Source organism: Silurus aristotelis (genome assembly GCF_946808225.1).
Source record: "Silurus aristotelis genome assembly, chromosome: 5".
In the NCBI taxonomy this organism is placed as follows: domain Eukaryota; kingdom Metazoa; phylum Chordata; class Actinopteri; order Siluriformes; family Siluridae; genus Silurus; species Silurus aristotelis.
In genome coordinates, this window is record NC_139578.1 from 15303673 (window position 1) to 15310246 (window position 6574).

A 6574-nucleotide genomic window follows, 5' to 3' on the forward strand; every position below is an offset into this window, starting at 1 on the left:
TGTTGAAAAATGGAGGGCCTGCATTTTTCGGATGTGAGTGGCTGAGGAAAATACCTTTAGACTTTCACACTATAAAAAAACTGGATGTGTCCCAGCAAGTCACAGACAAAGAGACACAAAAGACCCTATTGCAAATTATAGAAAATGCAGAACCTGTGTTTCGGAAAGGAATAGGAACACTTAAGGGAATAAAAGCGAATCTGAGTTGGAAGAAAACACTTCTCCAAAATTCTTTAAAGTTTGCCGAGTCCCGTACGAAATACGTCCCAAGGTGAAGGCAGAGCTGGATAATTTAGAAAAAATGGAAATTCTGACAAAGGTTGAATGGAGTGAATAGGCAACACCCATAGTTCCAGTGATCAAAAGGGGAAATGTGACCATTATTCCAGCACTTCATGCAGTACAGTAGCCATGCATTGAAGACATTTTTGCATCCTTGTCTGGTGGAGAACACTTCTCAAAAATTGACCTGGCCCAAGCTTACCACCAATGGAGATTGATGAGAAATCCAAGAAATTCTTGACCATCAACTGTCATAAAGGGCTTTATCAGTACAACCGTCTTGTTTTTGGAATTGCCTCTGCCCCTGCTTTGTGGCATAGAGCGATGGACCAGGTGTTGCAGGGTATCCCAGGAGCGCAGTGTTACCTGGACGATATCATTGTAACGGGGAAGGATGATACATATCTCCTCCGAGATTGTGTGAGTATGGACTACAAACCAACAAAGAAAAATGTGAGTTCTTTAAGTCTCTAATTTCTTACTGTCGTCATGTGATAAACAAAGATGGTCTACACAAGTCACAAGATAAAACTGAAGCTGTGCTAAATGCACCACACCCACAAAACGTGTCTCAACTCTGATCATATCTCAGACTTGTGAACTATTATCACAAATTTCTTCCAAACCTCTCCACTGTACTACATCCTTTGAACGCACTGTTGCATACAAGGACACAGTGGAAATGGTCAGACAGCTCTGAACAAGCTTTTCAAAATACCAAAAGGCTCATAACTTCTGATATAGTGCTGACACACTTCAATCGATCTATGCCTATCAGACTGGCGTGCGATGCATTACCATATGGAATTGGCACAGTGCTGTCACACAAGTTTCGAGATGCCACTGAAAAACCGATAGCCTTCGCATCTAGATCACTAATGACAGCGGAACGCAACTATGCACAAATAGACCGTGAAGCACTTAGTCTCATGTGGGGTGTAAAAATATTCCACCATTATCTGTATGGTCAACGGTTTACCCTGATCACAGATCATCAGCCCTTGGTCTCAATCTCGGAAGGGTGTCTCAGCGATGGCCTCAGCATGGCTGCAGCGTTGGTCAGTTGACAGAAGTGTCAAAGGCGATGGATCCAGCTGACGTGTTTCAAACCTCAATCGTGAGTCAGTTTCCTGTGACAAATGCCGCTATTCTGAGAGAAACCCGCAATGACCCGACATTGTCTAAGGTCTATGATACGTGATTGGCCGACACAAGGGAACTCACTGTATCTGGCATTCGCAGCAAGGAGAGAACAGCTTTCTGTCGTCCTTCTGTCCTCCTTCCCTCCAAATTGCACAGTAAGATGTTGGACACACTGCATGAAGGACATTTGGGCACTGTAAAAATGAAAAACCTTGCCCGCAGTTACATGTGGTGGCCTGTAATCGACAAGCAGATTTAGAATCTGGCAAAAGCTTGTCCAGGATGTCAAAGGACCCAGAACTCTCCACCATTAGCTCCTTTGCATCCCTGGGAATGGCCGTCAACACCATGGCAAAGAGTACATGTCGACTTTGCTGGGCCATTCAAGGACTCCATGTTCTTGATCGCCGTGGACGGGCATTATAAGTGGCCTGAAGTTGTTCTAATGAAGACAACCACATCCGAAAAGACTGTGCTAAGAACAATATTCTCCAGAAACGGGCTGCCAGAACAGATATGCACGGATAATGGACAACCGTTCGTCTCAGACGAGTTTCAGAAATTCATGAAGCTGAACGGAGTCAAGCACATTACTTCCACACCATACCATCCTGCCACTAATGGCTTGGCAGAAAGGTTTGTACAAACCTTCAAGAAAACAATAAATGCAATGGACAATGACACCTTCTCGCTCCAACACAAAATAGACAACTTCCTTTTCATGTACAGATATGCAACCCACTCCACGACTGGTCAAACAACAGCGATGATGTTCTTGAAGAGGAATTTAAGATCTCACTTGGATCTCATCAAACCCGATGTTAAACAAAATGTGGAAAACAAACAGTTTGTGCACATGAACGATAGACAAGCAAGAAACTTCCAAGTAGGACATGCAGTCTTAGCACGTGACTACAGACTGGAAAAATGTCAGCCAGGTACCATCACCACCAGAACCGGTCCCTTGATGTGCACAGTAAAGGTTGGTGACAACACATGGAGACGGCATGCAGATCAGCTGGTGGATCGTCAGTCAAAATCCTTACTGTTATCTGTTCCTGATTTATCTGACGATGTCCCTGATTTAAATGGCAAGGTCAATGATGATTTTGAGACCGCCCCTCTTACCTCAGTTACCATGAACGATTCTGAACCGCACAATGATAAACCAGATGTGACGATTCCAATTACACCTAAACCGCACCAGGGTTCGCAGAGATGTTACCCTGTGAGATGTAGGAAACCTTCCCAAAGGCTTGATTTGTGATGTGTTGTAGTTGGCAACATTGTTCGGGTTAATTGTGATTGTTATGCAGTGAGTTTGTAGTCGTGCATTTCTTGTTTCTTGGGTGATTAATCTAAGGGGGGAGGAATGTGATTTCGAACAAATTTTGATAAATGAGAGATGCTATCCCACCACACTTTCATTCCTCTCTACAGCACCAATGTTCTCAATCTCTTCTATGCCCCCTTTGTCCTTTATGTCCTTTATTTATGAAGCTCTGCACCAGCAGGCAGGGAATTACCCAGTGCAATAGAGCAGTGGTCCCCAACCTTTTTCACGACCGCAACATGGACCGGTTTAATGTCCGACAATATTTTCACGGACCGGTTTAATGTCGGACAATATTTCCATGGACCGGCCTTTAATCTGTGCCGGAGAAATACAACAAAATAAAATGATACGACTGGCATAAAAACTGGAATTTTCTAAATATAATAACAATCGTAATTCCACTGTGTTGTTGTTCATTTTGCTAGCTTGGGGGTTTGAATTTAGCAGTAATGTATTATGTGTTAGCGGCCGGAACCCCTTTAAGAAGGTAGCGGCTGTAGGTAAGACATGTGAGGAGGCATCATGACATGCATCAAGAGTGAGTCATAGACAGATGTGGAGGAGAGAATCCGTTAAAAATCCAAAATAAAACATCGTTCAGAATCAGATAATAAATAAAACGGAAATAATGTAAGTTATTTATTCTGTCTGTGCAGCCCGGTACCAATTGACCCACAGACCGGTGCCTGTCCATGGCCCGGGGGTTGGGGACCACTGCACTAGAGAATACTGGAATAGGCACAGCATTAGAGTTCAGAGGTGGCACCAGGGAAACCAGCTGCTCTGTTTGACAAGACTATGGGAAATAGTTGATATTTTAATCGGGAGGCATCAGATGATGCCCGATGGATGTGGGGATATCGTTAGAGAGTTTTTCAACAGGGGCAGCTTCATTTCCTAGTCCAGCATTTGGCACAGGCATAGCACTGCCTGATGGTGGAGGGAGACTTTGCATGTTAGCAGCTCCATTCTGCATCTCCAGCATCATGCTTTGGGGCATAATAACCACGCTGTCATCTAAATCACTTTCCATAGATATCTCCACATCTCCAGGCTCCTCTTTGTCATAGCGCACAAACACCTGCCGCTGCATTTCAGGGGGTGCTAGTCCTGCTAGCTCAGCTGCTTGGGCAGAGGAGGAGAGTAGCAACTCACCTTGGGTACAAGTGGCAACTGCTGGTGTGGGGAGGACAGGAGCACCCAGGGGAAGGTGGCTTTCTAAAGAGCCAAGGAAAGCAGGGCCTAAGCTCAGTGGATGTCTGGGAGCAAAGGAAGGTACTGGTGCAGGTCCCCCTAAGAGTGTAGGAAGGGAGAGAGACGGATTCTGCATAGGGGCGAGGACAGACGAAGCTGGAGTCGGCTTTAGAATAAGTGGGGGTAGAGGGAGGGAGATGGATGGAGTACGTGCGTAAAGTAAAGCATTGCATATAGTCAATGCCTCAGCACAAAATGAAGAAACCTGACGAGGATGAGACACAGAAATAATGTCAAAATAAGCAAATGACAAAACCAGCAGTAGCAGTGGAAGAGTGTGACAACTAAGTGAATACAAGTAAGCAAACAAGTAATGAACCGCGATATGCAGAATTCAAAAGGTTCTATTTTGTCTTTCTTTTCTTGGGCAAACGGCATTTATAATATTAACAATATACAATATTACTGTCCCCAGTTATATTTCCCATGAAGTTTCACATGTACATTATTTCCAAGTATGTATAAGCTGTAGTTCTGTCTGCACAAATTATCTTGGGCCATGAAATGATGAATGTTATCAGCACATTTACAGTGAAATACCCCCCTTAAACTACCCCACATTATACACATTCTCTAATATGTAAACGACATTCTTTTTTAAACTTGCTTTCTACCTCAAGGAAGTAGATTGTAACAGGTTCCACACTGCACTTTTATAAGGCCTATGCAAACAATTATTTTTTATTTATTAATTTTTTTAAACAAGCAAAGACACAAAGCATCCATTGTCTTACAGACTTCCATACACTTCATATCTGACCATGACCTTCATATGTGCTTGTTCTCTCTAATTTGCTGCTATAGCATAGTAACTCCTATTCTTCTGGGAAGGCTACATTTCCATTATATTTTGCAATGTAGCTGTGGGGATTATTGTCCATTAAGCCACAAGAGCATTAGTGAGGTCCAGTGAGTATGTCAGGTGAAAAAGTAGTTTCATTAAGTTAGAGATCAAGAAACTTGAGTTCTTCGACCCTATCCTTGGCAGATGGTTTTCATGAACCTTGTTTTTCCAAGATGGAACAGGTGTGAACACTGTAGTTTGAATGAAGGGAATACTATAATGCTATGATATATAACAAAATGACATTTTAGACAATTCTGAGCTTCAACTTTTTTTCAAGTCTGTGATCAAGATGAAGATGTTGATACAGTATAAACAAGTGTAATGGCCAGGTATCCATAAACCTTTGGCCAAATAAAGTACAGTACCAGTAGGGAAATCATGTCCTCTATTCAGAAATTTCATTTGCAATTTACATTTGCATTGTACAAAGAAAGTCAGATTTCAGTCATTTCCACAGGACCTGTTAGGGGAGTGAGACACTTATAATACACTTCATCCATGGGGCTTAGAGCCTTTGCATCTGCAACATCAGGAGCATTGTGATAGGAAACTTTACCAAGCAGGACAGGCAGGCTCTACAGAGAATACTTAGCTCAGCTGAATGCATCAGCACTGGGCACTCTGACAGTCTGTAGTCTTTCTATAGCAAGAAATGCTAATTAAGACAGGAAAGATAATGAAGGACCCTAGCCATTAAAGAAATGGATTCTTCTCTTTGTTAGGAACACTCCCTAAAAGCCAACACAGAATGAGAATGAGGAGAAGCATGCATTTTCAGCCCTCAACCAAAAGAGCATCAAGGCCATGCCTGACAAAAAATCTTTAGGCAACTTATAATTTTGTAATTAAACAAAACATTTCAGACTGTCTTTTATTCTTTAAACATTTACCAGCATATTGTTGAGATTTAAGCATTAATGTTAATGAATTTGGATGTAGAGATGAGCAAAGCAATAGAAGAATTTGTACAAAGCACTTTAGAATTGTATTTCAGATCTGGGGATTTCCCTTTATAATTAATGATATTTTGTTTAAATATTTCATCTCATTAATGGTTTATAAAAATCTAGAAGGGGAAAGGGGAACTCCTCTAATTTAGACTTTTAATTTGAGTGAGTTTACAAAAGAGGATTTTCTTCACAGCATTAAGACTTACTACATTAATTTGAATTTTACCACATTGCAAAAACATAAATATCATCTAGTACTTGTTCTGAATTTTAATAAATCTTGTTCTACTTATCCACTTATATGGGTGTGTTCCACTTTTGGCACCTCTTTGTTTGCAGGCACACCTAAGTGCATATTTCTGGTTACACTATTAACAGACAGTTTGTTACATGAAATGGTTTTGATCTACCCTGAAAAGGTTTGCTCAAGCATCACAGTAGTGAAAAGAGCACTGTGTGACACAAATAAAGATGCTCTGATGAAACAGCTCACTTTTGGAAAATAGTAGTGGAACATAAAACGTCACACTTACCCTACAGCTCATTTTACCCATCCTCGTTCGTTCATTCATTCATTCATTCATTCATTCATTCATTCATTCATTCATTCATTAAACCTCAATAATAGGCAAATAGTGCAATGACAGAGCTGCACTAGCATTATGTTGCTTTTCAGAACACTACCTATGAACAGCAAGTGCAAGTCATCTCTTGTGTTTATTATTAACTATGATCTCATGGTTCAATCAACACAAGCAAATG